Genomic DNA, 23956 nt, shown 5'->3' on the forward strand with positions numbered 1-23956 from the left:
TTGAAAAGATTAATATAGATCAGGGTCAGCTTTCTCTTGATGGAGAGGAATTAGAACAAGTGAATCATTTAAAGTACCTTGGCAGCTGGTTAAATGTAAATTGACTCTGATCTGAAGAGATAATATTTAGGATCGAAATATCACGGAAGGCTTTTATGAACTGGAAACCACTTTACTGTAACAGAAACCTGTCGATGAATATTTGAAGAATGTCCTGAAATGTTATGTGTGGTCTATTTTATTGTATGGTTGCCAGACATGGACGTTAAAAATCACAATGCTAAACAAAATAGAAGCATTCGAATTGTGGTGCTATCGACGAATCCTAAAGATATCGTGGGTTTCGCACACTTCCAATGAAGATGTTCTTCAAATGATGAATTCAGAACGTCTGCTCATAAGCATCATAAAGAGGAGAAAAACAGAATACTTCGGCCAAATAATTGGAGAACCTAAATACCATTTGCTTCGCCCCATAATACAAGGAAAAGTGGAGGGAAAGAGATGGATTGGTCGAAAGAAACTTTCATGGCTGCGTAAAATTAGACAATGGTGTGGCTGCACCGTAGAAGAATTATTTCGCGCAGCAGCCGATAGAGAGAGGTTTCAGGAAATTGTAAGCATGATGACGGCCAACGTCTGAATACAGACACGGCACCTAAAGAAGAAGAAGAATGGTATACAGCCAGCTACAGGAAATTCTTTCTTTTGGATTGTTATACGGAGAATTTCACATAAACAGCAAAATAAAATTAAGTCTGAAAACAATTCGATTCGAAATATCTTCTTCTTTAAGTGCCAATTTCACGACGAATTTAGGCAATCATCATAGCTATTCGAACTTTAGAGATGGCTGCTCTGAAAAGTTCATTTGATGTACATCGGTACCATTTTCTCAGGTTTCGCAGCTATGATATTCTGTCTCCCTATGCTTCTTTTTCCTTGGATCGTTCCCTGCATAATGAGTAGGAGCAAGTTGTATCTTTCTCCACGTCTAATATGTCTGAGATATTCAAAATTTCTTATCTTGATTGTATTTAAGACTTCCATTTCTTTATTGATCTTCCTCAGAACCTCTGTTTTTAACGTGTTTTGTCCATGATATTTTCAGAATTCTTCTGTACAGCCACAATTCGAATAATTCCAGTTTTTCCAAGGTTAAAGCTTCCATTCCATAAAACAAAATTGAGAAAACGTAGCAGCTGTCCAATTTGACTCTTAGCTCAGCTTCAAATCTCTTGTACAGATCACTCTTCTCATGTTGTTAAAATTTGCTCTAGCCTTTCCTATTCCAATTTTAATATCCTTGAAGTAGGTAATCATTTGTGGAGTGGATTAAGGTTGATTAAGGAAAGGAAAAAGTGATATTGTGCCAATGTGTGCTTTTGCCCTGGGGGTGAGTGTCACCCCCTGTTGGGGGTGAAAAAATGTATGTCAAAAATAAGTCCGGAAATGGATAAACTGACTAATTCTAAGCAACTTTTGTTCTGTAGAGTTTTTTCACTAAGTCAATATTTTTAAATTATTTGCAAGTGAATAATATGTTCATTTTTCAAAAAAAATCCACGTTTTTAAACAGTTTTTCGCAAATAATTCAAAAAGTAAGTATTTCACCGAAAAAATATTCTTAGCAAAAATATAGCCTGTAAAATAATAAAACAAATGTACGTATGAGGTCTCTACACCTAGTAGAACTAGAGTTATCGCTAACGAAAAATAGATTCATGTTCGCCAAATTGCAAATGGAATATTTCAACGTAAAGTATCCAAAAAACTAAGCACTTTTTGGGGAGAACTCATTAGAAACTTTTTTAAAAGCTTAATTTTTGTTTTATAAAAAAAGTTTCTAGCATCAAATGTAAGCAAGTTACGCTCAAAATAAAGTTGGTAAATTTTGTTTTGGCAAAAAAAATTCGGGAAAGTCAACCCCTAATTATCACCTTAAATGAAATTAATCATTATCGCTTCACATGTTACTTTAGATAAGTTGTGTTTATATGATCTGTAAGTTTCATCGATTCACAGTGCTTATATTTGAAGAAAATTCGTTTTAAAATTAAAATATTAAAATTTATAATTTTGAAAAAAAAATAGTTTTTGCAAAATAACTTAAAAATTGTTAGAGATCCAAAAAATCTCAAACCATAAAGAAAGTCTGCTTTGATTTTCTAAATATTTTGTAATTTCTTGTTTTTCTGCAAGAGAAAAATTGGTTAAGATTTGGTGTTTCTAAATTTGCATCCACTCGTGTTTAGAATGCACGAATAAAGAAACTTGTGAAGTGGTAACGATTAAGTTAATTTGAGGTGCTAATTAGGGGGTGATTTTCACGTTTACAAACAAAAAGGGACCAACTTTATTTTGAGCGTACCTTGTTTAGTTTTGATGCTAAAAATCTTTTTTATAAAATAAAGCTTTTTTAAACACTTTAAGAAGCTTTTAATGAGTTTTCCCCAAAAAGTGCTTCATTTTTTGGTTATGTCACGTTAAAATATTCGATTTTGAATTTGACGAATATGAACCTATATTTCATTAGCTATAACGCTGGTTCTGCTAGGTGTACGGAGCTAATGTATACACCGTTTTTTTTTCACTTTTTCACAGGCTATATTTTCCTAAGACTGTTTTTTCGAAAAAAGACTTACTTTTTGAGTTATTTCCGAAAAACTGTCTAAAAACGTTGTTATTATGTTGAAGAATGAACATGTTCACGCGCAAATAACTCGACAAGTATTGACTTGGTAAAAAACTCTATGGAACAAAAGTTGCTTAGAATTAGCCAGTTTATCTATTTCCGGACTTATTTTGGACATATATTTTTTCACTCCCGAGAGGGGGTGAAAGTCACCTCCAGGACAAAAGCACACATCGGCACAAGATGACTTTTTTCTTTGACTTGTTAACTATGTGTATGTCAAATTTCATATCAATCCAAGCGATTCTTTAAAATTTAGAGGTTTTGCAATATTTTACCGTTAAAGGACGTACTAAAAATAATTTTGCCAATTTGATAAAATTGGAAAAAAATAATTACTAAATAGTTAGTAATTTTGCCAATTTTGGCAAAATTGGCCAAAAAAAAAACAATTACCTACTAAAATCACTAGCTAGTTGTGTCTAAGTTTAGCGAATTGACTATATTAGCAGGTAGTTCGACAACAACCTGAAAAATGAAGGGAAATAACCAGTGTTTGACTGTTTATAGTTTTGACTAGTAATCGAAGAGCATTATGAACATTCCTTCTTCTTTACGTGCCAAAACCGCGACGAAGATTGGCAATTAACATTGCTATTCTAGCTTTTGACACTATAGCCCGAAAGAGTCCAGTTGAGTTGCATTGAAACCATTCTCTGAGGTTTCTCAGCCAGGACATGTTTCTTCTACCTATGCTGCGCCTTCCTTGAATCTTTCCCTGCATTATTAATTTTAGGAGCTCATATCAGTCAGCACGTATTATATGACCCAAATATTGTAGTTTAATTATTTTGATGGAATCAAGTATCTCCCTGCTCTTCTGTATTCTGTCTCTTCTTCAGGTGCCACCTCCCATACGGAGGTTGGAAATCATCATAGCTATTTTAGTTTTTGAGGCAGTAGCTCTAAATAGTTGTTTTGAGCTACATCCAAACCATTCTCTCAGGTTTTTCAGCCATGAAATTCGTCTTCTTCCGATGCTTCTTCTGCCATCTATCTTTCCTTGCATTATGAGTCATAGGATGACATACTTCTCGCCCCGCATCACATGTCCGAGATACTGTAGCTTTATTTCTTTAATTATAAGTTCAGCTTCCTTCTCTTTACCTACTCTTCTCAGTATTTCATTGACCGTAACTCTATCTACCCAGGAAACCCTCATAATTCTTCTATAGTGTAGTATATTGTCTCTTCATTTAACGTCCATGATTCCACTCCATAACATAGTACGCTGTAGACGTAACATTTTGTTAGGCGTACTTTAAGAGGTAATGTTAAATCTTTGCTACATAGGACCTTTTTCATTTTTATAAAATTAGAAAGTGCTTTTTCGATTCTGACTTTTATTTCTGTAGTGTAGTCATTATTTTCTGTTATAAGTGTTTCTAGGTAAGTGTACTTTTTACTCTTTCGATCTGCTGGCCCTCTACTATCAAGATTTCGTTAGTATTATGGTTGTTTTTACTAATTTTAATAAACTTCGTCTTTTTGATATTGAGAGAGAGTCCGTACTCCCTACTACACATTACCATTTTACTCATATGAGCCTTTGCAGGTCTTGTAAGCTATCGGCTATTATTACTGTATCATCTGCATATCTGATGTTGTTAACTAAGACTCCATTTACTCTTATGCCGACTGTTTTATCTTCCAGAGTTTCTCGCATTACCTCTTCAGAATAAGCGTTAAATAATAGAGCTGATAGTATGCAGTCTTGCCTGACTCTCTTCTCTTTATTTCCATTTCTTCAGATGTTTCCTTTTCAATTCTTACTATTGCTCGCTCATTGTAATAGAGGTGTGTTATTAGTCTTAAATCTCTTTCATCTAGGTTTTTATTTTTTAGGATTTCCATGAGTCGATCATGATTTACTTTATCAAACGCTTTATTGTAGTCTATAAAACAGACGTAAAGAGGATGGTTAACATCCAAACATCTCTGTGTCAGCACGTTGAAGGAGAGTAATGCCTCTCTGGTACCTATATCATTGCTGAACCTATATTGAGTGTCACTAATATCCAGCTCCAGTTTAGAGTGTATTCTGACGTGGATAATTTTCAATAGGATTTTCAAGGTATGTGACATTAAGCTTATGGTTCGGTAGTCACTGCATTCTTTGAAATTTACTTTCTTTGGCAAACACACAAATGCTGATATCAACATTTCTCTAGGGATGATTCCTGTAGTTGTAGTATATACAAGAATAAAAACCGCTAAACGCCTTAAAAATGAGTGGCGCATATAATATTCCAGCTACAAAAGAACTGATATGAATATTACGTGGCCCGAAAATGTATTTTCACTTTGATGCAAAACAAAATTCTAGTTTTATTTTAAAAGATTTTTCCATAATATTTGCTAAATTTTAATTAAACGCGCCACACAAGAGTAACTTTGATACAGTTTGAATTTTGAAACCCTTTTGTGGCGCGTTTACTTAAAATTTAGCACATATTATGGAAAAATCTTTTAAAATAAAACTAGAATTTTGTTTTACATCAAAATGAAAATAAATTTTCGCGCCACGTAATATTCATATCAGAATTTTGTAGCTGGAATATTGTATGCGCCACTTATTTTTAAGGCGTTTAGCGGTTTTTTATTCTTGTATCAGGAGTCAGGAGATTTTCAAAGTTATTTATAAATTAAATGCATGAAGTTGAATGCAATATTCCTCTATTACTCGTTAATCTTTATAAATGGTCACCTTTGTTGCATTATCTCCCAAATGATTTAGTGTCCATCGAATGTACACTAGATTTTTTTCTATTCGAAAGAGATTGAAAAAAAATATTGAGATGACAGGTAAATGAAGTTGCATTACTCGTTAACAGATCAAATTTAGCGTCGTAATCACTACAACTACATAAACCATTTCGGGAATAATCGTTAATTGGATTTTACTTTTGTAGCTTATTAACTTCTAAAAGGCTTAACCGATTTTGATCACTAAACATGAGTTTGAAACGTATTTACCAGTAGTATCTGATGGATCTAAGGTAAGTATGAAAGCTGAAGCTATTACAGGAATTATTGAGCTTGAGAAACCGTTTTTCCCGTAGGAAATAGATTTGATCATATTTATAAAGTCTATAACTTAAACATTAGAATTATTCCGGATATGACGTAGACACCGTTAGATTCATCTAGAGTCCATCTACAAACGATCATTTATTATCGTAATTCTCAGGTTGAAATTTTGAGTAATTGTCGAAAAACCAAAATTTTCAAAGTATAGTTTGTCAGTTTTTCGGCTATACTGAGCCGTGTGTATGTCTGATCCTGACGGCTTAGACATCATTTGAAAGCTTAACTCAACACTATTGATTTGGTTTATTTTGTGGTTCTCCTGTCTCTTCTTGTTCCGAAGATATATGCCCCCAAAAATATGCCGTTTTGAAAGTACCAAGTCCTCTAGCTGGCTTATGGGTAGTCAAAAGTCACATACTACTCCGGTTCTGCATCGTCACTGACCCCCTCTTCAAACACAGAAAAAAAATCAAATAGATTTAACTTTTAAACACACCTACATACATATCCACAAACATTTTCCCTTTTTTAAATAAAAATTTAGTCATATTTCTGAGCTCGGTAACTTTTGAATAGTATAACCGATTTTTAAAATTAGACATGCGTTGGAAAGGTAATGATCAGTAATATTAGAAGCCGTAAAGGTCGGACTTAAATTTTTAAAGTTTTTGGGAGTTTTGGGGACGAGAACGAAAAACAGACCCTAAATAGAAGGGGCCCTAAAATCCACACCCTTGGATCAAACTGGATGTTTGACATATGAATGGGTGAGTCTCTTCCTGGAATTTAAGATGAACCTTGGCCCGTCTTTCAAATCAATCAGATTTAGAAAATCGAAAATTTCGTGTATATATAGTGTCGCGTGTAGGGGGGTGTTGGTGTGCGCCACTGGCGAGAACTGCCGTTCTTTGGAATAGCGTTGAACAGTTCCACTATTATGTCCAGGTTTTTCTCATTGCCAACTTTATCAGCTCGCTAGGTAATTCATCTGGACCAGAAGATTTATTGGTTTTTATAGAGTTTATGGCCTGACTAACCTCTGATTTGGTTATCTCTGGACCTACATCTCCCGTTGGGCTATCTACGGATGTACTAGCTTCTCTCTGGTCATGAAATAGTTCCTCGGCGTACTCTTTCCATCGTCGTAGTTTTCGTTCTGTCTCCATTATAATATTTCCATTTTTGTCGAGCAATATATTTGAGGTTCTTCGATTTCCTATTTCTGATAGTTCTTTGACTTTTTTATGTAGGTTGAAGTTGTCATATGTGTTTTGCAGTTCTTCTATCTCTTTACATTTTTCAGAGAAGTAGGTTTCTTTAGCCTGCCTAATTTTTCTTCTTATTTGGTTTTGGAGCTCTTTATAGCGGGTCTGATTAATGGTTCTGTTTTTTCTTCTTACATTCATCAACTCTAGAATTCCCTTCGTCATCTTCTTAGTACTTCTTTACTGGTGATTCTGTCTATTCAGAAGATTCTCATGAACATTCCTAGGGGATACTTAAAAGGAAGTATTTCGACATAAATACATCCAGAGGTTTTTACTTATAAGTGCGTGGTGATTTGAAAATAGTACATAGTCTAGGCAATAAAAACTTTCTTCAAACTCAGAAAGACAAGTTGTCATTATCCATAAGTATACACATTTTTCCAACAAGAATGAAGATTAGCAATTTAACTATATAAAACTTAAGGAATATTGCGTCTGTGTACAGGTTTAAACAAGATGTTAAATAAAAAAAAATAAAATGGTACAATGTAATAAACAACAATTTTTTTGTTTTCTAATATCGCCCTAGCCATTGAAGACGTTTGCTATTGAGATATTGTTCCGTGTTTTTTTTTGTATTTATTTAAATTAAGAATTAATGTGACAATTTTAACATAATATATTATACTTCATTTAATTTTTTTTCATACCGAAATATGAGCAAATATTTACGATCAGAAAACCGAGTAATAACTCGATCATGGTATATTTTTAACTGTGCCCTAACTGCATTGTGAACGTATAAATGGCATACCTACTCTACTGTATTTGATACATCTCTCTTTATACTTTGTTTATAATACGCTACTGTATTTACTATAGTTCTCTATAGTTCTCAATGCCTGTTAACTCTTATACAATAAAAACTGATTGATCTTTCAATTTCAAGCTCTAAGGGCTCGAGCGATGCAATTGAAGTTCAATAAAAGTCAATGGCGTACGAGATAAATCCAGGATCCGTGATAGAGAACATTTCTAATACGCGCAGACTGTCCGAAACCACTCTCGGGGCACTACACCCATTGACGAACATAGTTACCTATTCAAACGTGATAGTTACCATAAAATAAATCAATGCGTACCACTCCAAAATCACTAAAAACCGTAAAAAACACGAAAATAGAACAATATTTGAAAACCAGAGTTTACGATCAGTGTATCCTCCCTATACTCACGTATGATTCACAGATGTGGACACGCATCAAGGCCAATATGGATAAAATAGTAAAAGCACAAAGAGCGATGGAAAGAATAATGCTCGGGTGAGACTTATAGACAAAAAAAAACAAATAAATGGATTAGAAGCAAATCCAAAGTAAAAGACGCAGGATAACATGCTGCCAAATTAAAATGGAGCTTCGCAGGATACAATGCCCGACTGAAGGAACGAAATACAACAATGGGGACCGTGGTTAGGAAGAAGAAGCAGAGAAAGGCCACAAATGAGATGGACTGATGACATAAAGAAGTTTGGAGGACACAACTGGAAACAGGTGGCGCAAAATAGAAAACACTGGATTGAATTGGGGGAGGCCTATGTCCAAAGTTGGATGATTTAAGGCTGACGAAGAAGAAGAAGTACAATCCCTACTCCAAAATTAATAAATAGGGCTACAACCTAATCAACCGTTAAAGCTTTTCGGATACTGATTATATTAATTTATTACTAAAAAGAATGACGCATTTGTAAATTGTCACTAAATTATAAATGAATTATTATGCTCTTTAATTCACATAAAAAAATGTAAATCTTCTCGTAAATTTAAACTAGATGAAGTTCTCAAAAAAACGCAACTTTTACATGATTTAAGTTAGTACGCATTAAATACACCAACAACTCAATAAATACAAAATGCCTTAATATTTTAAATGTCACTGAACCATGAAGAACCATATTATGGTAATAAAACGGGCCGACGTTAAGAAGTCGACAAAAAAGGCAAGTCTCAACTAAGGCAAGTCTCAAAGGCAAGGCAAGGCCTCAACTACCTTCCTATTGCAAAATGGACAGAAGTGCAGAAAGTGGTACGAAGTAGCCAATATCGAATTGAGTGTGAAAGAAACCCTATAAAGAAGGAAATATCTTTCTTGTACATCATGTTTAAATAAATTAGAAAGAAATAATAATTCGACTTACCACAAACTGCAGTTTTTTTCACTAATAAGACTCTATAAATTAATGTTGTGTGCCATCTCTGCTTATCGAATTTAATTTAAAATGTAATAAAATGAAGGTCGTTTATACCTATAATCAGACTAATTAATATTTTAACAGCAATATAAACATTCCAAACAGGTACTTAGAAAAAGGAATACACCTGGGTTATATTACACCAATGATTAAAGAGGCTACAGGAGCGATCAACAAGTAGCAACAATAGCAGTAGCAACAAAAATAATAAAGAATGGCGGTTAGAGCCCCATTTGAGAAATATTTTAGTATGTGGAAATTACTCTGTAATTAAATACAATATTAAAAAAAACGAGCCTGTACCGCCATTAAGAAGAAGAAAAAAATACACTTTCTTCAAATAAACTTTTTAATCCCATGCCTAGATTCTGTGTCATTTTGGACCTACTAATTTTTTATTTCTAACAAGAAATCGAACATATAACTAATAACTAATTAGGCAACATAGAGAAATTGTCACTGTCATTTTGACACACCTGCGTCAGATTCTCTATTATCCGTTCTTTTATCTTTATCGATATCAGCTGTTCAGTACAGTAGCGTATTATTTTATGAATTGGTTATTGAAGTTATACTTCTTTAGGCACGATTGAGAGTAAAATTTCATAATACTGCGCGCATGGGCACACAGGCAGTATGGAGTTTAGTTGCTAAATCTTTTAAGTTATGTACAGTCCGTCTAATTTACTTACCGTTGCACGTCAATAAGTGCGTTCGCGGGTGCCTGTCGGCGACTAGTTGGCGACAAATTAGCAGCAAAACGCATGCGCACTTTAAAATGACATAAATAATATCGTTAATAGATAAATATACGAGGTATATTTACCTAGTATAATTTAATAATTAGTTATTAATATTAATTAATTGTAAATATACCTTGTATATTTATCTATTAACGGTATTATTTATATTAACCCGCCGTTACACGCGTCTTCTATTGTGACGTGGTTGCACGCGTATGAGCGTCGCCCTCACCTACATAAATTCGACTTATTTCGAGAAAGAATGACTGGAATCAACATCTATAAATATAAAATGGGTTGTACTCACATATTATAGAAAGTCTCGTAAACCAATTTTTTTTATTAATTTAACAAAACAAAAGTAAAAATAATATAGACCAAAAGCATGTTTTCTTAATTTTCAATTTCAGCAAGCCACTGAAGAAATTAACGTTCTTTACCCGAATTCATTTTACTAAAAATACAGATTAAAATTAACAACTGTTCTGAAGCTATTTCCTTGCGGCAATTTACGTAATTAACTATTCATATTTTGTATTTTGATAACGACGTCCGAGGTGGAATTAGAAACATCAATAAAATCAGTTTTTCAAGATAAATTGCGGCTTATTTCCCAATTAGAATATGTAAATTTAAAAATGGGTTCCTAACCCGTGGCGCACCTATAATTTTCCTCCGGGGGGGGGGGGGGGGTTGCTTGGGCACCGAAAGTTTTTTGTATTATTTTTGAAAGACAAGTTACATTTTCCTACTTTCTTTTATATATATTTCTGTATGCTCTGGGTGGGATTTTAACCCCTCAAACCCCCTCGGTGTGCCACTGTTCCTAACCTAATCAAAACAATAATATTTTAATTAAACCTACCTAAATATTAAATAAAAAACTAAAAGTTTCTTTGAGAGAAAAGAAACGTGATTTCACCGTGTTTGCACGCGCAGTGAGGAATTCCCTCACTTGAAGAGGGATGTCTCTTCTTTCAACTATCACTCAGCACACTGACCGCCTGAAATATTCTATAACTTTTTCATACCCTCTCATGAACCATGCTAAAGGCATTCCTGGGTGCTTAAGGTTATCGTATTAGTTTACACAATTTCATTGGTTATAAACAAATATGGTGAGGGATTCCCTCATAGCGCGTGTAATGGCGGGTTAAGTGAGGTTAGAAAATGTCGGCGACAATTTGTCAACTGTACCCGCGAACGCACCTATTATCTACGCCAGAGATCTAAGTTGACATAGTTGCCAAAGTATAAAAAAATCCTGAATCCATTCAAATCATCATCATCATGGCTTATTCACTCCTGGCGGAGTGTTTGCCGCCCTTTTCGGCTCTCTGATTCATTTGTTGCGGAGAATCAGTCCGCTGTTGTCTTTTATTATTATAGCAGCGTGTGTGACTTGGCTTTGTCTACAACTTTTCTCCATTCTTTTCGGTCCTTACAACGCTCCTTCCAATTGTAGATTCTCAGCTTCTTTATGTCTCCTAAGACTTGATCTCTCCATCTTGTTTTGGGTCTTCCCTTTGGTCTCCCTGTTGTTGGTCTCCAGCCAGTTATTCTCTTTAGCGTAGAGTCTGGGTTAGCTCTTTCTGTGTGTCCCAGCCACCTGAGCCTCTGCGTTTTCACGAACTTGATTATCTCTTCACCCTGGATGACTTCTTTAATTTCTTCATTTGTTAATCTTCTAAATTCGCCTACACTTATCCTCACCGGTCCCATTATTCGTCGAATTATCTTTCTCTCTAAGATTTCTAATCTCATTTCATCTTTTTGTGTTAGGCACATCGTCTCTGCACCATAGGTGATCACTGGCCTGATTGCAGTCTTGTAAATTTTTAATTTGGTTGTCTTACTAATGTGTTTTTCTTTCAAGAATTTTTGGTAGTTCCAATAGGCTTTATTACCCAGTAGGATGCGTTCATTTATTTCATCCGTTCTATCATTTCTGCCATTCACCATCACTCCCAAATATTTGAAACGGTGTACTCTTTCAAATGTATATGCTCCAAGCTTAATTTCTTTCTCGATGTTCGTATTCTCTCTTGAGCACTTGAGGTATTTCGTTTTGCTTTGGTTTATTACTAGCAATCTCTTCTTTGCTTCTTTATCTAGTATTAATATTATATTCTGCATGGTTTTTAAATCTCTAGTAACGAGTGCAATATCGTCTGCATACGCTATCAGTTGGGCTGAAGATTCGATAATTGTTCCCCTAATTTTGGCTGCTCTTACTGCACCCTCTATGGCAATGTTAAATAATGTTGTTGATAGGGAGTCTCCCTGTCTGACACCTACCTCTATTTGTACTTCATCTGATGGGCCTTCCCTTGTTAAGATTCGTGCTTTGGATTCCTTCATCGTCATTTTCGTGAGACTTACTAGTTTTTCTTGAATGCCTAGTTGCTTCATATCATTAATTATTAATTAGCTCCTCCCTTATTACACTGTCAAAGGCTTGCTTGTAGTCAATAAACAGTATATGTAGATCTATTCCATGCTCGTAACTTTTTTCTACGATTTGCGTTACAATGTGTATTGCATCTATTGTTGACTTACCTTCTCTGAATCCATGTTGGTATTCACCTATTTTTGTTCTCGTTTCTTTTTCTATTCTTTGTCTGATCAAATTAGTTAATATTTTGTACATTGTATTTAATAGCGTGATTCCCCTGTAGTTAGTGCATTTCGTCTTGTCACCTTTTTTAGGGATTGGTGTTATCAGACCGCAATTCCAGTCGTTCGGCATGCGTTCTTCTTCCCATATTCGTTCTATCAGCTTGTGGATTCTGTGGGCTAGTTCCTCTCCCCCTTTCTTGAAGAACTCATTTATAATGTCGTCTGGTCCTGCTGCTTTCCTTGTCTTTAATCTGTTTATGGTCGCCAATACTTCGTTGTATGAGGGAGGCTCTGATTGTTCTTCATTCCTATTTACTGTTTGTTCTTCATTTTCTGCATTTTCAGCATCGCCTTTCTTTTTGAACAATTCTCTATAATGTGTTTCTCATTCCTTTTTTCCAATATTTGCCGGAATCTTTTTCTTATTCTGTGCTTTTATGTGTTTATATAGTCTTGCATTATCGTTACTATTAGCTTCGAGTTCCAGCAGTAAGTCTTCAATCAATTTCTTCTTTTTAGTTCTGCAACATTTGTCTGACTCTTTCTTTTTCTCTTTATAGTGTAAGAGATCTTCTTGTTTCCCTGTGGCCAACCACCTGTGTCTTGCTTGGTCCTTGCCTTTACTAGCTTGCTCGCATTCTTCATCGTACCAATCTTTTCTTTTATTGTCGTTCATTAGTCCTATCGTCTCCTCTGCTGCTGTTAAAATACTATCTTTTATGTCTTCCCATGTTTCATCTATGTCCGATGGTTTTAGGACTTGTAGTTTTTCTTTCAACTTAGTGCAGAATTTTCTGTTTGCATTATCTGTGTTTAGTTTTGACCTATTCCACCTCTTTCTTTTCTTTCTGTCGTTTTTGTCTTTAAGTATCTTCAATTTCATGTCGCCTATCACCAAAATGTGATCTGAATCAGCATTGGCTCCCCTGTAAGACCTCACATTCTGTACAATTGTTCTCCATTTTTTTGAATTTAGGATGTGGTCTATTTGGTTTCCGTCTGTCGTTCCAGGTATTAGCCACGTTACTTTGTGCTCTTTTTTGTGCTTGAATTGGGTGCTAATAATAAAAGTGTTGGTTGCTGCTGCTAGATTACATATTCTCCTGCCATTGTTGTTCGTATTTTGATGGATCGTTTCTTTTCCTGCGATTTCTCTGTTCGTGTCTTCTTTCCCTATCTTTGCGTTAAAGTCTCCTAATAGGATTAGTATGTCGTTCTTTGGTATTTCTTCGTACAATTCTTCAAGTTTCTCATAGAATTCATTCTTTTCTTCTTCGGGAGCATTCTCTGTAGGTGCATATATATTAACAAATGTTAAATTTGCTTGTTTATTTTTCATTCTTATATATGATATTCTTCCATCAACCGCTTTAAAGTTAATAATCTTGTCTCTTACGCTATTACTAACTAGAAAGGCTGTTCCATTGCGACCCTGTTTGCTTTCTCCTGCGTAGTACATTGTGTGGTTTCTTCTATTGATCATCCCTTCTCCTGCCCACCTTATTTCTTGTAGCGCTAGTATTTCCATCCTGTATTTTGTCATTTCTTTTGCCAACTCTTCCATTGTGCCTGGTCTTAGAAGTGTTTTGATGTTCCACGTTCCTATTCTTATTTTCCTGTTTTTGTCTTTTATTTTATTTTTTTTTTGTTTTATTTTTCGTCTTTCCTTACAAAATATTTTCATGTCCGTATTCATTGCCAACTCCGTTATACTGTCGCCGTCTTTTGTTATATGTTTTGTTAGTTTTTTGACGTCATTTTTATCAATTTTCCGCGTGGATCTATATCATCAGATAGGGGGGATCTGTCGTTTATTGTCCTAGCGTTACTCTTCTTCTCTTCAGGTTTCCTCCAGTAATTTATATCCATGCCTTCTAGTTAGTCCAGTGAGAACAGTTCACCATTTATCCATAATTTGTTGTATTTTAGTGCGGCTGTGTGTCCTTCCTGGTGTACCATTTTCATGTGCTGGAGAAGATGCTTCCTTTCTTGTAGTATTTTTTTCGGGAAGTCCTCATTGATATATATTTTAGTTCCTCTTAGGTTTTTAGCAGCCTTCAGAATTTCCATTCTCGTAGATTCCTTTTTCATTTCTAATAAGATGAGTCTGGGTACATTTTGGGGATCACCTTGTCTACCTATTCTTCTCATCTCTACCAGTTCTTCATGTAGGTTTGTTTGTACGTCGATTTTTTCCATTATCCCCTTTATCTTATTTATCATCTCTTGTTCGCTTTCTGTTTGGTTTTCTTCGACCCCCTGTATTATAATGTTTTTTCTTCTGGCTTGTCTTTCCAGTAATTCGATTCTAACTTCTTGTTCCGTGATTTTAGTTCTCATTGCTTGGTCACATTCAAATAGATCACATAATAATTATTGTAAACGTGGATTATACAACAAAACAAATTAATATTCAATGTAAATAAGTAAAAACTTTGTAAAAACAAAAAATAAATAGAGAACAAGAATTAGGTTAAAATCTTTTAAGATTTGCAGTGCAAGCGTTTTTGCACTGCATTGTTAATAATTAAAAAACGGCTCCGAACTCTTGGTATGAAGCCGGTAGGTTTCTTTGTATATGTCTACAATAACAACTAAAAAAGTTGTCAGATACCTCGATTATTCCAAGTCGTGATAAAATTAGGTGAAATTTATATTTTTACAGTACAGGATGTTTTTATAGTAAAGTAAATAATAAAAACAGTAAATATAATAAAACAGATACTTATAGTAAAGAATATAAACAAATATGAAGTGTCATCACCGCAACTGTCAAATAAATGTTACCAATTTATTCTAAAATGTCACCTTCGTTCGATTACAGTTACAGTGTGATTCGAGTAAATGTGCTTCCTAAAAACGCTTTATAATCCATTTATACAAATTAAATGAAACATATTATTGTGTACTTTTTAGGTTAACATTAATAGAAATCTTCAAATAATATTTCTACGCGTATATAATAAAATATGTCTAGTGGCTGTAATTCCAGTGTATTCGGCAACGTGATTCTAAAAAAGAACACACCTACCGCCTAAATATTTCCTGTTGGTATCATGCAACGTCAAAGGCTATGACGTGGATGACGTGCAACGGTTAGTAAATTAGATGAAGTATATAAATATATCAGTACAAGAAAAGGTGTGAAAAGAATATATTAGTGTTTTTAGTACCTAAATATATTTATTATAATTTTTGTGTCTTTGGATTTGTCTTCCTCAGGAGTAAGATGAGTATTATTAAAACATGTTATTGTATATTTACTTTACCTTGTCTGTTTGTTACCGTGAATTGTCATTAGGTACGTGCGAACCGATACAGACACAGTCCTAGTAGCGTATCTGGGATAGCATTCGACTAAAGATCGAGAGGTCTTGAGTTCGAATCTGGGGCAATCCTATATTTTTTTTATTTTTTTGAAAGCGGTAAGCACAAAATTAGTTTGGTATTTAAAAAAATTAAAACAAACTGTTCAAAGCATATTTATTTTTAAGAAATTATATAATAGAAGTATAACTTCTTACGCGCGTACAAAGTACACACACATTCTTTTTGTTGTTTCATAGGAAAGTAGGGTTTATTTATAGTTAATTTATTATATTTTTGTTTAACAAGACTAAGTTTTTGGCCTATTTGAAAAAACAGATTGTTGTTTTTTAACAAAATTGTTTTTTATTACTTCCATTTAGCGCGCCTATGAGTATAATTGTCAAAATATTGATCTTATAATGTCAAAGATTACCACTGTTGCCAAAGTTTCGCAGACCTTACGAAAATTGTAGGATACTATTAGGCTCGGATCCTGCGTACCAAAAAAAAGATGATTAATAGCAAGCTGAAAATTTGTTAAAAGCTTAACGGTGTCTAGTCGGACAAACTTTGATGTACGGGAACACTGGAGCACGGGAAGTTTTAATTGTGGAACAGGTAAAAAATTTAGAACGTCAGACTACGAAAACGTCCCATGTATTTTGTCGGACAGAACTTCCAATTGATTTGTTACGCTTTCGTTAGACTCTCATGCAAAAATCAGACTGGCAGTTATCACCTGTCATAATTCCTGTGATTTGACATGTTCTACGTGTCGGACTTATTAAAATGCCCAGTTGGTGATAAATACCAGTCTGATTTTTGCATCAGAGTTTAATGAAAGGGTAACAAATCAATTGGAAGTTCTGTCTGACAATATATGCAGGGTGCGCCAAACCTCTGGTTTTCTTTGATTACGGCTAAACTGTGAGATATACAAAAAAATATTTATAACATAACTAATGTGTATGGAAGACGTCTATAATTTAAAATTATTTTCCATTATACAGGATGACTCAGAACGACGGTATGAACCAAAGTATGAACCAAAAGAACATATTTTTTTAAATAGGACACCCTATATATTAAATCATTTTTGAATTTATTATTTAAAAATATGAAAAATTTGTATAAGGTCTTATAGGCCTAAAGTTAATACTTTTCGAAATATTTACATTTTTATTGAGAAAAATGGTAATATTTATAGGATTGTGGAATATAGTTCCAAGATAATAAAAATTTAAGTGATAGGTCAAAGTTTTTATAGTATTATGTTATTTTTAAATAATTTAATATTTTTTACTTTTAGCCATAAAATATACAGTGTGATCACTATTTGCAAATACAAAATTATTTTCTCATTTTTTTTTTAAATGGGACACCCTATATATTAGTTTTGCATTTTGAAGTAAATATTACAGCCTTTCTTTTGATATCTGGTTGTATGAAACTAGCATGTTTCGTTTTGTAGATATTTAAAAAAAAAACTATAAATTTTACGTTTTTGCGGATTTTTTAATAAAAAATTTCTTTGCAAAAAAAAATAATTATAATCTGGTTTTAGAAACATACACTAGAATATCAAATATGAAAATAAAAACGTAATTAAAGATTAAAATAAATCGTACGCTAGTAAAATTCAATTGAATTTAATAATTTTAAATTATTCTACCAAAAATATTTTACCATACTAATTTTTTTTTTTTTTTTATTTTACAAAATAGTCGCATCAACCTCGGAGGTTATTAGCGACATATACATATACATAAGGTAATTTATTTACAGATGTTAGATTTTGTTAAATACATTGATATCTTTAAGGAATTTTACCAAGTGTTCAATTTTACAATTTTCTCCTAAGATTTCACTTGTTGATCCGATGATGTGGTTGTTCTGTCTCTGCAACTGGTATTTTGGACACTCTGCAAGTACATGCTTAACACTTAGTGGGATATTACAGTTTTCACATAAAGTGGGATTAGTGTGACCAATTATGTGTCCGTGGGTAAGTCGGGTATGTCCTAGACGAAGGCGAGTAACAATGTCATTGTGAGTTCTGTTGTGAATTTGAGATTTCCACGGTTTTACAAACGTTTTCACTTCGCGAAGTTTTGAAGTTGAACTGTCCCACTGGTTTTGCCACAGATTTTTGACTTTCACTTTAATAAATGATTTTAAATCATTAAGAACTACATCTCTCACTTCACTCGCGGTTTCACTGTCCCTGGCTTGTTGAGCTGTCCGATCCGCCGCTTTATTTCCTTGGAGGCCAATGTGTGAAGGAACCCATAGGAATTGTACAATATGGTTGTTGTTTTGAATGGTAGCTAGTTCTTTTTTAATTAGGAGAGCAATTGGATGCTTCGTGTACAGTTGGTTAATGGTATGGATGGAACTGAGGGAATCGATAATTATAAGAGCATTGGATATATTACTGGAGTTAATATGAACGAGAGATTGATAGATGGCGTATAGCTCGCCAGTATGTATACAGCTTAAGGATGGTAGTTTATACTCAAGTGTACTATTTGGAGTAATGACAGCTGCCCCAACTCCAGTAGATGTTTTTGAAGCGTCTGTATATATATGATAGGATTTAGAAAATTTTGTTAGTTTGTTGAATGTTATAGTTATAATTATTGAATGTTCAGCTCCTGGGATAATTCAGTCGATGTATCTGTGTCAGGTTCTTCATCCTCGTAGTTGTCTTTTGTGAGCTGTCTCGTAATTTTTTTGTTAAGCTTTGTACATTTCAATTTTATTGAGCGTTCGGATGTATATGAATGAATTTTGGTTATGAGTTTTTTAAATCCTAGAATGTCTACTGTATATTTATTTACAACGCTGATAACATCTTTTGTTCCATGAGCGTTTTCAAATAAATCAACTGTTTCTTCAAAAGTTAATATTTGCTTTTCGGAATTGAATAATTCTTTAATTGGTTGCATTAGCGTTTCTAATGGTATTGTTGATATTTTTGTTTTTATTCTTTTTTGTTTCTGAGTTGGCTTTGAAAATACATCGTCACTAGCTGATGTCTCAATCGGGGGTGATATTGCTTCGGATACAGTTCGTTTGGAGGATGATTTAGATGTATTTTCTTCGTTGGATACGCTAAATTCTTTTGGTGCTGGATTCTCTTTATTTTCATTAACCGAGCAAGAATTATTGCTTAGACTGAAAGATGAAAGCTGGTTAGTTATGACTATGTGAGGTGAGGGGGCTGATGAGGTGGATATATTTGGTTTAGATATCACTGGCATTGTATTATCTGTAGTTGATGTATCAAGAGGTGTTAGGTTGGTTGTAGATAATATTTTTGTTAGTGGCGTTGAATTATTTGATATGTTTGTAGAAGTGCATGTTGTTGAAGGTGTAATAGCAGTCGTTTCTGTTGAAGTTACTGTACTAGGTTCGTTTCTGTTTGAAAGTGTAGCAGTTGGGACAGCTGTTTCTGAGTGATTTACATTTACTGAGCAACTACTGGAAATATGGCCATGTTGTTTGCAAATGAAACATAAGTTGTCTAATGTCAAAAAAATTCGATTTGTAGTATCTTCATGAGTTATTAAAATGGTATCGGGAATTGGACCTGTGGGTGGAGATACGTAAATATGTCGGCGGAAACTGAGTACATGTTTGTATTCAGGATTGTTGGTTCCTATTCGCAAAAATGACATTGATGAAGTTGGTTTTAGCCCTAAGAGCAGTAGTTCGTTTTCTATTACCTTATGCGGGATAGTGGGAGAAACATTGGATATTAGGAGTCTTTCACTTGGAGTAATTAGTCTACGGACTTGAATTTGTGTATTGTTTACAGTGATGAAACCTCTACTGTTTGAAAAAAATTCATCTACGACTTGTTTGGTTGAGAAATAGATACAGATACGATTGTTGGTGATTCTTACCATACTAATGAATGCATACATTAGTTAATAAATTAAATAAACAACCCAATTTTAAATCTACTCTAGTAATTTTTCTGCCACAGGAACTTTCCTGTACCAAATTAATTATTAGTTATATTGTATTTACGAGTAAGATCAGTTAATAACTTTTTAATTTACTTGCATCTTGAGAACGTATAAATTATGCTTTGAAACAAATGAACGTTACAGAAGTACATCATATATTAAGAAGTAAATAGTATCTGTGTACCTACTCGTGTCACAAAAGCTGGTAATAAGTTCTAACGGCTTCGCCCAAAACAAATGTCATATCCACCAATTATTGTTCAGTTGAAAAATTAAAATTTTAAATATAAAAAATTGTTACAAAAATCTTAACTACAAAAGTATTACCAACTTTTGTGACAGCAGTTAATACTATTTATATTAATAAATAATTTGGCTGATACATTTAACATTCATTTTTTCAAAGCTTACTTTATAATTATTATGTTCTCAAGATGTAAGTAAATTAAAAAGGTAAACTAGCAGATAAGATAAAGGCAGTTTTTGTTTATATTGATTAAAATAAATTAACAGTTTAATTTAGTAACTAATTTATGAATTCATTAGAATGGTAAAATATTTTTTGTAAAATAATTTATAGTTATTAAATTCAATTGAATTGTACTAAATAGCATACGATTTTTAATCTTTAATTACGTTTTTATTTTCATATTTGATATTCTAGTGTATGTTTCTAAAATCAGATTATAATTATTTTTTTGCAAAGAAATTTTTTAATAAAAAATCCGCAAAAACGTAAAATCTATAGTTTTTTTAAAACATCTACAAAACGAAACACGATAGGTACATACAACCATATACTAAAAGAAAGGCTGTAATATTTACTACAAAATGCAAAACTAATATACAGGGTGTCCCATTTAAAAAAACAAATGAGAAAATTTTTTATTTGCAAATAGTAATCACACTGTATATTTTATGGCTAAAAGTAAAAAAATATTAAATTATTTAAAAATAACACTATATTATAAAAACTTGGACCTATCACTTAAATTTTTATTACCTTGGAAACATAATCGACAACCCTATAAATATTACCATTTTTCTCAATAAAAATGTAAATATTTCGAAGAATATTAACTTTAGGCCTATAAGACCTTTTACAAATTTTTCATATTTTTAAATAATATATTCAAAAATGATTTAATATATAGGGTGTTCTATTTAAAAAAATAAAACTTTGGTTCATACCGTCGTTCTGAGTTACCCTGCATAATCGAAAATAATTTTAAATTATAGACATCTTCCATACACATTAGTTTGGTTATAAACATTTTTTTGTATATCTCATTGTTTAGCCGTAATCAAAGAAAACCAGAGGTTTGGCGCACCCGGTATGTTACGTTTTCGTAGTCTGACGTTTCAAATTTTTAACCTGTTCCACAATTAAAACTTCCCCTGTTCCAGTGTTCCCATACATCAAAGTTTGTCCGACTAAGCACCGTTAAGCTATGAACAAATTTTCAGCTTGCTAGTAATCAACCTTTTTTTGGTACGCGGGATCCAGGCCTATATCTCCCAAAGTTATATTGTTGACGCGCTACTGTATGCTCTTAATGTACTTTTAACATCATTACAATAAAAAATTTACAATTTTAATTGACAATTTTAACATAAAATATAAATATACAGGGTGGGGCATTATTGTGACAAAATCATATTACTCGTTTGTCTTAAGAGATATAGAAAAAAGTTATTGAGGTAAAAGTTGGGACACGAATATGACCATAACCTAAAAATATTTTCAGATATACAGGGTCACCCGTATTGACAGGGTGACACAAACTTATGTTTTTTTAAATGGAACACCCTATATATTTTTACATTTTTGGATTTTCCTCGATGTCTTCTTTCTCAAAATATAGGGTTTTGTAATATTATACGAGGCAGATTAAAATATAATTACGTTTTATTGTTAATTTCGTAGCAATATTCACACCCTGTAGAATTGTAGTGATTTGACATCAAAGTTTCTGCCTATGGTCAAAAGATTTTTGATATAGTCTACTATCATCAAACATTAATAATATAGCGCAAAGTTTAATATTAATATACAGGGTTGGTCAAAACTCGGAATGAGTATTTTCTGAGTTTTCTTAAATGGTATTTTAGTATTGTAATGAAATGATGTCTGATAATACTTTTTTATTTTTTAAGCATTCCCTATACCTAAGTGCTTTAATGTTTGAGTTTTTGGTGATTCTTTAATCCAAACATTAATTGCAACAAAAATTACGTGAAATTTTATTAGGTAGCTATGCAAATATTCAATCAAAAATAATTTTTCAAAAAAAAAAGTAGTAGTTATTCTAGACTGATTCTTAATTTATTAATATTGGATGAGATATCCAAATACCTACGTAGTTAAGATTGTTGGTGCGTAAAATATGAATAAAACCATACAAGATTCTACCTAGTTGGCTATGATAATAAATTTGTTAAAACATTTGACATTATACTATTTTTATAGTTCCAGTTGCTTTGTTACCATTACTAATATTAATTTTTTTAATAAGTGGGTGATTGAGTAATTGATTTCTAATATATGATGAAAATAGTTTTTGTGCTAGAAGAGTATAACAAAAATGTGCTACTAGCAATAAGAATTTTTCATCAGCAATTCCCTGATAAACGAAAACCAAGAAGAGAAACTTTTGAAAGTATACTAAAACGGTTTCAACGGACTGGATACTTAAATTACGAGAAACCTGATTGAATAAAAACTATTGTAAATGAATAAAATGAATTAAATGTAATCCTTTGTGTAACTGAGGATCTGCATATTAGGAATAACGTTCTTATAATCTAGCTATCTAGACCTAGACTATTGAAATCGTTTTAGTGTACTTTCAAAAGTTTTTCTTCTTGGTTTTCCTCTATCAGTGAATTGATGATGAAAAATTCTTATTGCTAGTAGCACATCTTTGTTATACTCTCCTAGCACAAAAACCCTTTTGATCAGTTACTCGCACCAGTTACTAATTACAAAAATTCATATTAATAATGGTAATAAAACAACTGGAACTATAAAAATAGTATAATGCCAAATGTTTTAGCAAATTTATTGTCATAGCCAACTAGGTAGAATTTTGTATGTTTTTATTAATATTTTACGCCCAGCAATCTTAACTACATAGGTATTTGGATATCTCATCCAAAATTAATAAATTAAGGATCAGTCTAGATTAATATCTACTTTTGTTGAAAAATTATTTTTGATTGAATATTTGCACAGCCACCTAATAAAATTTCACGTAATTTTTGTTGCAATTAATGTTTGGATTAAAGAATCACGAATAACTCGAAAATTAAAGCACCTAGGTATAGAGAATGCTTAAGAAATAAAAACAAAATATCATTCCATTAGAATACTAAAATACAGGGTGTTCCATTTAAGAAAACTCAGAAAATACTCATTCCGAGTTTTGACCGACCCTGTACATTAATATTAAACTTTTCGCTATATTATGAATGTATAACAATAGTAGATTATATTAAAAATCGTTTGACCATAAATAGGAACTTTGATGTCAAATCACTACAATTGTAGGTGTGAATATTGCTACGAAATTAACAATAAAACGTAATTATCTTTTAAACTACCTCGTATAATATTACAAAACCCTATATTTTAAGAAAGAAGATATCGAGGAGAATTCAAAAATGTAAAAATATATAGGGTGTTCTATTTAAAATAACATAAGTTTGGGTCACCCTGTCAATACAGGTAACCCTGTATATCTGAAAATATTTTTAAGTTATGGTCCTATCCGTGCAGCAACTTTTATGTAAATAACTTTTCTTCGTATCTCTTACGACAAACGGGTAATCGGACTTTGTCACACTAATGCCCCACCCTGTATGTCCTTATTTACATTATTTATTCTATTTTCATACGGAAACATGAGGAAATATTTACGATAAGAAAACCGAGTATTTCGAAATCATATATATTTTTGTTTACTGTGACGTAACTGCATTGTTGGCGTACAAAATGGTGTACCTACTTTATTTTGTATTTTATATAGATTTTTTTATACTTTGTACATAATACTGCATTTACTATAGTTTTCTATCAATAACTGTAAACTCTTACATAATAAAAACTGATTGATCTTTCAATTTCA

At 32.8% G+C, this 23956-nt stretch overlaps 1 protein-coding gene across 1 annotated transcript in view; it reads left to right on the top strand.

The window, feature by feature from the left end:
- The window catches only part of LOC126885333 (dopamine D2-like receptor), a 256960-nt gene that overhangs the window by 129887 nt on the left and 103117 nt on the right, over window positions 1–23956 (top strand). The gene's annotated exons all lie outside the window — the stretch shown is intronic.

This window comes from Diabrotica virgifera, chromosome 5 (genome assembly GCF_917563875.1).
Source record: "Diabrotica virgifera virgifera chromosome 5, PGI_DIABVI_V3a".
Taxonomy (NCBI): Eukaryota; Metazoa; Arthropoda; class Insecta; order Coleoptera; family Chrysomelidae; genus Diabrotica; species Diabrotica virgifera.